General features: G+C 35.9%; 1 pseudogene; it reads right to left on the bottom strand.

Moving 5' to 3' along the window:
* Positions 1-484: 484 nt before the first annotated feature.
* LOC102402410 lies at positions 485-2,276 on the bottom strand (annotated as a pseudogene).
* Between the last annotated feature and the right edge of the window lie 8,303 nt (positions 2,277-10,579).

The raw sequence follows: 10,579 nt of genomic DNA on the forward strand, positions 1-10,579 counted from the left end.
GCATCGGCAGGTAGACTCTCAACCACTGGACCACAAGGAAAGTCCAGATTCTTAATTGCATATTTTTTTGTTTTCTCTTTCTTCATGGAATCATTCAACTGAGAGTCCCCTGGCTTCCTGTTCTCATTTATATTGACTACATTTCACACCTATGGCCAAACCCATAGTCTGGAATTTCTTTTCCTTTTGTATATGTGTGTGAGTTCAATTTTTTTCATGGAAACTACCAAAATAACTTCCAGATATTCCTTGTGTAATGTTCTGGAGGACATCAAATGAGTTTTTTAGCAAGGAAAAGCTAGGGCACCATTTCTAAATTGTTGCTTGTTTGAAACTCACTATTTTCCCTTCATACATCATTGAAAATGTCATGGAACCTTCTCAGTTGTATTTTCTTTTTTTTTTTTTAAAGTGAATATACAATTTTTTTAACATTCAAACTTCATTAAGACATGTGCAATATGGCAATTTTACTGGGGATTTAACCCTACCTAGGATGATTGCTTGCTGGGGCTTAGCAACAGGGTCCAGTTCACACTTAGCACTAATTAAATACTTTATTGAATAAATATAATACCAAACAAAATGCATTCAAATGCTAAAAAAAAAAAATCAATTTTAAAGGCCTTTCTATTCAGGCTAATGACAAACACAATAAAGGCAGATATGCTAGTTTAACATAATTGGCTGATTTTATACAGCACTTATATATTTTAGTCCACAAGTATATTATTAAATGATAGAGAACATCTAATACAACCATTTCTACAGAACTAGGAAATAAATTTCTAAGAAAGAAAGATTTTACAGACCCCATCTTTTATACCCACCCCAACAGTCTAACTCTAAAGAGGATAAAGACAATGACTTTCCTCACAAGAGCTCACGACTAATGTCGCTTTGCTATCAAAATCTGTATTTCTGATCCGTTATGAGCATTGAGACAAGATTCAAATACTCCCAACAAAAGAAGCACAATGCACGTTGTGATCACCTATTCAGCAACAGCGAGCACTGCATTCAAAACTATCTCATCCCAGGATTTAAATAAGGTCGGCCACATTCATTGTCATTTCCTCCACTGTAGTATTGTAGAAAGTCTCAATGTCATGAAGAATCCTCTTGTCTTCTTCAGTAACAAAGTTTATAGCCACACCTTTCCTCCCAAATCGACCCCCTCTGCCAATTTCGCTCTTTATTCAAACAGTGTGCTGTTTCGCTTATGATTCCACGTCCTAAATTAAGTCAACGCGGTTTCTGAGTGCCATCTCATCATCAACTGCTGCTATCGACTCCTGTGAATATAATTTTCACGATTGGTAGGTAGATCATAGTTTATAACCAATGACACTTGTTGCACATCAATTCCATGAGCCAACAAGTCAGTGTGATCAGAACACGGCTTGACCCTGATCGAAATTCCCTCATGATAACATCTCTTTCTTTCTGGTCCATGTCACCATGCTCTTACCAGGGCAGAAACTGTGAAGTCCCTGGCATGCATTTTCTCTGTGAGCCAGTCCCCCTTGCGCTTTGTATTGAGAAAAATAACAGCCTGTGTAATTGTCAGTGTCTCATACAAGTCACAAAGTGTATCCAACTTCCATTCCTCTCTTTCAACATTAAAATAAAACTGATTCCTTCAAGGGTCAATTCTTCCTTTTTCACCAAAATTCGAATTGGATCTCTCATGAATTTTTTGTTCACTTCCAACACATCTGCTGGCATTGTGGCAGAAAGCAACACCACCTGAATACTAGTATTTAATTTTTGGAAAATCTCATAGATTTGATCCTTAAACCCTCAGCTCAGCATTTCATCTGCTTCATCCAAAACGATCATTTTGATCCATTTTGGAGAGAGATATCTTCTGTTTAACATATCAAACACTCTCCCTGGTGTTCCAACAACAATATGTATTGCTTCAGCCTGCAGTTTTTGCATTTCATTTCAAACATTTGTTCCACCAATGCAGGCGTGACAAGTTGCTCCCATATAATCTCCAAGCGCCAGAATTACCTTTTGGATCTTTAATACATGGAATAATAGCTCTCTGCTGAATAGCTGATGGCTTCTCAAAACCATAAGCATAGATGCCCCGAAGAAGAGACTCCTTTAAGTTCATATCATCAAAGTTATCAACAATTTCATTCCAGTTGCTCTCGATGACACCATTGGGGTCCATTCCCTCTGGGTCGCCATGTTCTCTGTTATAATCCGCGGAGCCACCAGACATGATCTGAAGAACCACTCAGTGCCGGACTGAAAAGCTCAGTTGTATTTTCAATTGCTCTGTAACTATATTCTTTAATGACACATGCAAAACCTCCAGTTAAAATTAAGCCTTTACTTGTTCAAATCCACCACTCTTTCTTTTTATCTATGTATCTTATCCATTTTGGTCTCACGATCCATCTTTTTAAGAACATTCCACCAGTAACCAATTTCACACTTATTCAGTGAAAATTCAAACCTGGATGAAGCCTGCTATTTCTTTTCTCTGCACTCATTTCTGAGAATCTATGTATAAGAGGAGACATTTGTATAACAATATATTAACCTCACCACAAACATCTTTAACACTAATCTCAAATGGTTTTCAATTTGCTTCTGATTATTCAGACATACTCTTGGAGTTGGATGCTTCTCATTGATAATTAAACATGTTCAAGTGTCTCCTACCTTAAAAGATTAAGTCACTGTTTCTCATGAAAATACATTTCTTTCCAGTTGTCACATTTTCATCTTTGCTATATTGTCTTCTCTTTTATGGAGTTCAGCTTTCTCATCTCTATTTTATTCTATAGTAATATGCCATCTGCTTTAAGTCTTCCAAAAATTAATCAAGCTCTTTTGTCTGTTGTCTCTGCTATTCCATTCTTGATATTACTGTTTTGGTAGATTTTTGTAATCTTCTCAGTGCTGTATATGAAGTAAATGCCAATTTTCAGGTGACTATCTTGCATTTAAAGACTGTATAAAGTTTGCATGAATATAGACTTTTTAGCACAAAAAGGACATAAAAGCATAATTCAAGCCAGATATTTATTTTTTAAATGAAGAAATTGGTGTCTTAAAAAGTGTGAAAGCATGATGTAATCAAAGTACAAATGACCCTTGAATAATGCAGGGGTTATGGGTGATGACCTCTTGCACAGTTAAAAATCCACATATAACTTGACTCCCCTAAAATAACTACTAATAGCCCACTGTTGACTGGAAGCCTTACACAATAGCATATACTATTAACACAAATTTTGTATATTATATACTCTATTCTTATAATAAAGCAAGCTAAAGAAGATAAATGCTATTAATAAAACCATAATGAAGAGAAAATAAAGTTATAGTACTACATTGTATTTATACATACCATAAATTTATGTTGTCTGTTTACAAGGTGAATGGTCTGTCCATTAGTATTTACATCAATATTGCCTTACATGATACCATACATTGTAGATGTTATATGTATTGCTAACACTAGACATCAAAAGTGAAAAGATAAAGTGAAAAAAATTTAATTTATTTACAGGTAAAATAGTTTATTGATTAGTTTATTGAGAGCAAAGAAGCAGCAATATGATTGCTTTATGATAGCCTAGTAAAATCATATCATGACTACATGCTACCCTAGCCTGTACACGAATGAATGAATCATAATAAGAATTTTATGACATACAGTATTACAGTTGTACTCATAATACAGTATTGGAAACATTGTTACATTTTTAGAAGCTACTTGTGATGATAGTCTGATACTCAGCTTCTCCAATTAGGAGACAGAGAGAGGTATACTGCATAATCACGTAATTCTTTGAAAGCAAAGTATTACACAGTAAGAAAACTAAGACATTATTAATTTTATATTAACTATTACTCTTTTTATGTCTGTAAGGATAGGCTAGCCACTTCAGTACAAGTCTTGCACACAATGAATACTTGGACAATGTTGATGATAATGGTGGCAAAAAAACCTCTCATGTAGTAATTAGATTTTCATACAGACAACACATATACATAACAGATAAGTTTATTAACTTTAGGCATGATGATTATTAGTAAATAATAATTTAGGTGGAAGTAAATCATCCTAAAGGTGTCGATCCTGCTCATCTTCTCATTGAACTGGCTAAGAGGGAGGAAGAAGAGGGGTTGGTCTTGCTGTCTCAGAAGTGGAAGAGGTGGAGCAGGTAGAAAGGGAGGCGTCAGAGGCAGGCACACTTGTTATAACTGTACATCATAATTTCTATCTGACATTTTTGCTTCTTCATTTCTCTAAAAATGTTTCTTTATGGCACCAATCCCCTTCTACCTTTTGCTTTAGTTTCAGTGCTCTCATCATAGAAGAGTTCATGGCATAAAAGAAGTGAAAAGCAGCCTTGAATAATAGGAGCCCTTCTGCCAGATTATCCAGTGTCAATTTGCTGTCTGGCACTGCTTCTTCTACATCTTCTTCATCATTTGGCACTGATTCAGAAGCACTCAAATCCATCAAGTCATCTGTTAATTCCTCTAGCGTGCTATTGTAGTGAAGGTTAGCTCTAGAATTTGTTCAAGATGCATATCTTGAAATTCTTCACCACAACTCCACCACCTTTTTGGCATAAACACAGTACCTTTCATGATTTCCTTATTTGGTTCTGTCGTAAATACTTTGAAGTCACATACATCTGGACACAGTCTTCTCCATCAAGAATTTATTATTTAGGGCTTACTGGCTTTCACAACCTTTTATGTTACAGTACTGAAGATGCCATTGTTGTAATCCTTAGAGACTTTTGTGATGTTCCATAGCATTAGCAGTCATTTTCATAAGTTACTGTGTGGTGGTAGTGTTCAGTCACTCAATCATGTCCAACTCTTTGCAACCACATGGACTGCAGCGCATCAAACTTCCCTGTCCTTCACTGTCTCCCGGAGTTTGCTCAAACTTATGTACATTCAGTCAATGATGCTATTGAACCATCTCATCCTCTGTCACATTGTTTTCCTGCCCTCAATATTTTCCAGCATCAGGGTCTTTTGCAATGGGTTGGCTCTTTGTATCAGGTGACCAAAGTATTGGAGCTTCAGCTTCAGTCCTTCCAATGAATATTCAGGATTGATTTCCTTTGGGATTGATTGACTTGATCTCCTTTCTGCCCAAGGAACTCTCTAGTGTCTTCTCCAGCACTGCAGTTCAAAAGCATCAATTCTTCGGTGTTCTCACTTCCTTATGGTCCATCTGTCACATCCATACATGACTACTGGAAAGACCATAGTTTTGACTATGCATATTTTTGTTAGCAAAGTGCTGTCTTTGCTTTTTATTTATTTTTTTTTAATTTTATTTTATTTTTAAACTTTACATAATTGTATTAGTTTTGCCAAATATACACTGTCTAGGTTTGTCATAGCTTGATAGCTCAGTTGGTAAAGAATCCACCTGCAATGCAGGAGACCCCAGATCGATTCCTGTGTTGGGAAGATCCTCTGGAGAAAGGATAGGCTATACACTCCAGTATTCTTGGGCTTCTCCTGTGGCTCAGCTGGAAAAGAATCCACCTGCAATGTGGGAGACCTGGTTCAATCCCTGGGTTGGGGAAATCCCCTAGAAAAGGGAACGGCGACCCACTCCAGTATTTTTCCCCTTTTATTTGCCATGAAGTGAGGGGACCAGATGTGATGATCTTACTTTTTTTTTAATACTGAGTTTTAATCCAGTTTTTTCAGTCTCCTCTTTCACCTTCATCAAGAGGCTCTTTAGTTCCTCTTTGCTTTCTGCCATTAGAGTGGTATCATTTGCATATCTAAGGTTGTTGATATTTCTCCTGGAAATCTTTCTTACAGCTTGTAACTCAGCCAACCTGGCATTTCACATCATGTACTCTGCATATCATGTACTCTGCATTTTATAAGAAATGCTGGGCTGGATGAAGCACAAGCTGGAATCAAGATTGCTGAGAGAAATATCAAAAACCTCAGATGCAGATGACACCACCCTTATGGCAAAAAGTGAAGAAGAACTAAAGAGCCTCTTGATGAAAGTGAAAGAGGAGAATGAAAAAGTTGGCTTTAAACTCAACATTCAGAAAACGAAGATCATGGCATATGGTCCCATCACGTCATGGCAAATAGATGGGAAAGCAGTGGAAAGAGTGACAGACTTTATTTTTGGGGGGCTCCCAAATCACTGCAGATTGTGAACTGCAGCCATGAAATTAAAAGACACTTGCTCCTTGGAAGAAAAGTTTTGACCAACCTAGACAGCATATTAAAAACAAGAGACATTACTTTGCCAACGAAGTTCTGTCTGATCAGAGCTATGGTTTTTCCAGTAATCATGTATGGATATGAGAGTTGCACTAAAAAGAAAGCTGAGCACTGAAGAATTGATGCTTTTGAACTGTGGTGTTGGAGAAGACTCTTGACAGTCCCTTGAACTGCAAGGAGATCCAACCAGTCCATCCTAAAGGAAATCAATCCTGAATATTCATTGGAAGGACATATGCTGAAGCTGAAGCTCCAATACTATGGCCACTGATGCGAAAAACTGATTCATTTGAAAAGACCCTGATGCTGGGAAAGATTGAGGGCAGGAGGAGAAGGGAATGACAGAGGATGAGATGGTTGGATGACTGTAGCAATGGACATGAGTTTGAGTAAACTCTGGGAGTTTACTCCTGGCAACGGACAGGGAAGCCTGGCGTGCCGCAGTTCGTGGGGTCACAAAGAGTTTGACACGACTGAGTGACTAAACTGAACTGAACTTTGCATATAAGTTAAATAAACAGGGTGACAATACACAGCCTTGTCATACTCCTTTCCCAATTTTGAATCAGTCAGTTGTTCCATCACAGTCCAACTCTCACATCCATACATGACCACAGGAAAAACCATAGCCTTGACTAGACGGTTGGGCAAGCAATGTCTGTGCTTTTTAATATGCTATCTAGGTTGGTCATAACTTTCCTTCCAAGGAGTAAGCTTCTTTTAATTTCATGGCTGCAGTCACCATCTGAAGTGATTTTGGAGCCCAAAAAAATAAAGTCTGACACTGTTTCCACTGTTTCCCCATCTATTTCCCATGACGTGATGGGACCAGATGCCATGATCATTTTCTGAATGTTGAGCTTTAAGCCAACTTCTTCACTCTCCACTTTCACTTTCATCAAGAGACTCTTTAGTTCCTCTTCACTTTCTGCCATAAGGGTCATGTCGTCTGCCTATCTGAGGTTATTGATATTTCTCCCAGCAATCTTGATTCCAGCTAGTGCTTCTTCCAGCCCAGCATTTCTCATGATGTATTCTGCATATAGGTTAAGTAAGCAGGGTGACAATATACAGCCTTGACGTCCTCCTTTTCCTATTCGGAACCAGTCTGTTGTTCCATGTCCAGTTCCAACTGTTGCTTCCTGATCTGCATATAGGTTTCTCAAGAGGCAGGTCAGGTGTTCTGGTATTTCCCATCTCTTTCAGAATTTTCCACAGTTTCTTGTGATCCACACAGTCAAAGGCTTTGGCATAGTCAACAAAGCAGAAATAGATATTTTTTCTGGAACTCTCTTGCTTTTTCAAGCGGATCAAGCTGGATCTTGCTTGATCCAGCGGATGTTGGCAGTTTGATCTCTGGTTCCTCTGCCTTTTCTAAAACCAGCTTGAACATCTGGAAGTTCACGGTTCACATATTGCTGAAGCCTGGTTTGGAGAATTTTAAGCATTACTTTACTAGCGTGTGGGATGAGTGCAATTGTGTGGTAGTTTGAGCATTCTTTGGCATTGCCTTTCTTTGGGATTGGAATGAAAACTGACCTTTTTTTACTTTGCTTTTTCTCAAATCATATTTGAGTGTATAGGTATGACTTTCTTAAGCAATTTGCGTCCATATAAGAGCAACATTCTCAATGTGAGATAAAAAAGTATTTTGCAGGAAGTGCAAGATTTTCATGCCTGCTGGCATAGCTACAGTCATGGAGTCATGGATTTCTTTTATGTATTTATTATTCTTATTTTTTACAATGGTCCTCACTCTGGTTTCGTTTTTCTTGTTATGACTGGCAACCACAACTTCAGACCTCTATTTGTGGTACATATCAAACAGTTCAACTTCTCTTTGTAATGTTGTGACTTTTCTCTGCTTCATGAAAGCACCTCTAGCATCACCAGTGGCACTTTGTGTGGGTCCTATAGCATTATTCACGGTTTATGGTATTGCACTAAACACAGTGAAAAATACACGAGAACCAAGAGAGAGCGCTTTTTAATAGGATATTCAATTTACTAGAGAAACAAGCTGATCACATTGAGATGATGAGAGTCACAAGACATTTTAAGTGGATATTCACAACACTTGAACAATAGCAGCAATAGCAGCAGGAGATGGCTACAAAATTATAACCACGGTACAGTTAACCTTTACATCTCTCTGGGACTGCAAACGGTGCTGTGGAAGAGTTGCAAATGTGTGCCTTAAGTTTTGATAAAGTTTAATGTTTTATAATATACTTATGTCTATTTTATGGTAGCAAATAATAAAATAGACTAGTATCTTGATATGTTTTATGCATTCATGACATACCTAATTTTTTTCTAAGTTTCTTTTTTGATGTTTCTAGGCTACACAGTTTCATCTGTGAGTTTTTTTCCAATTGTCACAAATCTTCCACAAATTTCCTAATATATTTATTGGGAAAAAAAAAAAAACTGTTCATAAGTGGACCTTCACAGTTCAAACACATTTTTCAAGGGTTAAGTATAATTATATTAGAGTGGCTTTCATCTAGACCTAAGTACAGCTAAAGATGGATAATAATGGAGGTTGCTATAATGAAAATACAATTCTTTTCAGTTTTCACAAAATTTAAACTAGATATGATGAATGATAACCTTGATTTTTATCTTCAGTGTATTAGAAACTAACTTTTACTTTATCCTCCTTCCCTAATACTTTTATTTTTCTTTAAAAGTTTAATTTGAAACATAAGAAGTTACATTTCAAACCAAGGTAAATAAAATAAGCAGTATCTCTTCCCAATAAATTAGTTTTTCATTAGTTTATTTAATCAAAACAAACAGAATTGTGATTAAGTTTTGATTGAAAAATTATGCTGTTCAGTAAAAGAGGTCTTGTTGAATATATCTAGTCCTAATATTTATATGAGATAATGTAATGGTAACAAGACCTAGAATACAGTTTATATACAAAGTGAAAATAGTGCTAGGCAGAAAAATTTACTAAGTCTTATGTAATCCAATATGGCACCACTATGGTTGGAGTAAACTTTTCCTAGCTTCTAGATGACATGGCTATGATCTATAACATGATGAGTCAGTTTTCTAATGAGCCTATTCATAATATTATTTAACAGTTGAAGTATTTGGATAGTATTTACTATAACCAGGGACTGTAAAGCATTGGTCAGCTTATTATGTGTCTCCATAGAAATTTAAAAAATTATGATATATATGATTCTAGGATTATGATAACAACTAAATTATTAATGATACATAGAAACATGAGGCTTTATTTTTATTATGGTGTTTTTTTCCCCTAAAAATCTCTTCCCTGAATAATTTTGGAGTACTAGTTGTATCATGTAATAATTTAAGAAATCATCCCTTGAAATACTTTTTAGTTTTACATTAAATGCTGTTTGAGGTATTAGTGCTTTATAAAGCCTAGAATGTATGCTGGTACTTTTATCAAGTTAACACTTTATTTTTCCGATTTAATTTTCTAATATTATTCAAAAGAATAAAATTTGCAAATACAAAATAGTTTTTCTGGTATATTATAAATTGCTTATTCAATCAATATGTGTAATAGATATATGCCTACTGAACTGATGTCCTTCCTTAATACCCTGTACAGTGTCTGAAGTCATTGCTGGTGACTAATTAGACAGTACAAACTGTGGGAGCAATTCTGGCATTTAAGTCATTAAAACACTATGGATGGTGTTCAAGTCTTACCAAATGTTATGCTATCATTAATGGTTCCATTGAGATTCCCTTTAATCAGTTTCCCTTAACATATACAAAATCATCCATGAAAATTCAGTCACATGAATTTAATAATGAAAAAGAGACACTTTTGCCCAGAACAACTACTCATGGATATTTTGATTTCTATTGTTATTTCTTGTCCTCCTCTGACACCTACATCAGTTCTTGAACCTGATTACCTGGCCTAGAGTAAGTAATGAATGTTTGAAGAAAATGAGTTCAAAAGACACCCGAAGTCATTTAGCATTTTGTCATGTCATTTTTTTCCTTTAAAGGAGATACTACAATATTAAAACTCTAAAGAGTGGATGTGTTTATAAAAACTACAGTCATGAAATTATACTGCCTATCATGAAATGAGGTTGAACCTCACAGAAAGTATTTTCTTGCTTTCTTGCCAAGTTTTTGATCTTATCAATAGCTTTCCTCTCCCAACTTTTAAATACTTTATGCTTTGCTACATAAAGTGGTGCAAAATATTTTATATGCATCTTTTTGAAATTGTTTTCTAAAAAGTCCAGAGATAACGATGCATTTTATATTTTAGATTTTTAAGCTATTTCATGTATATGATTTGATATTTGATAAAACA

This window comes from Bubalus bubalis, chromosome 2 (assembly GCF_019923935.1).
Source record: "Bubalus bubalis isolate 160015118507 breed Murrah chromosome 2, NDDB_SH_1, whole genome shotgun sequence".
In the NCBI taxonomy this organism is placed as follows: domain Eukaryota; kingdom Metazoa; phylum Chordata; class Mammalia; order Artiodactyla; family Bovidae; genus Bubalus; species Bubalus bubalis.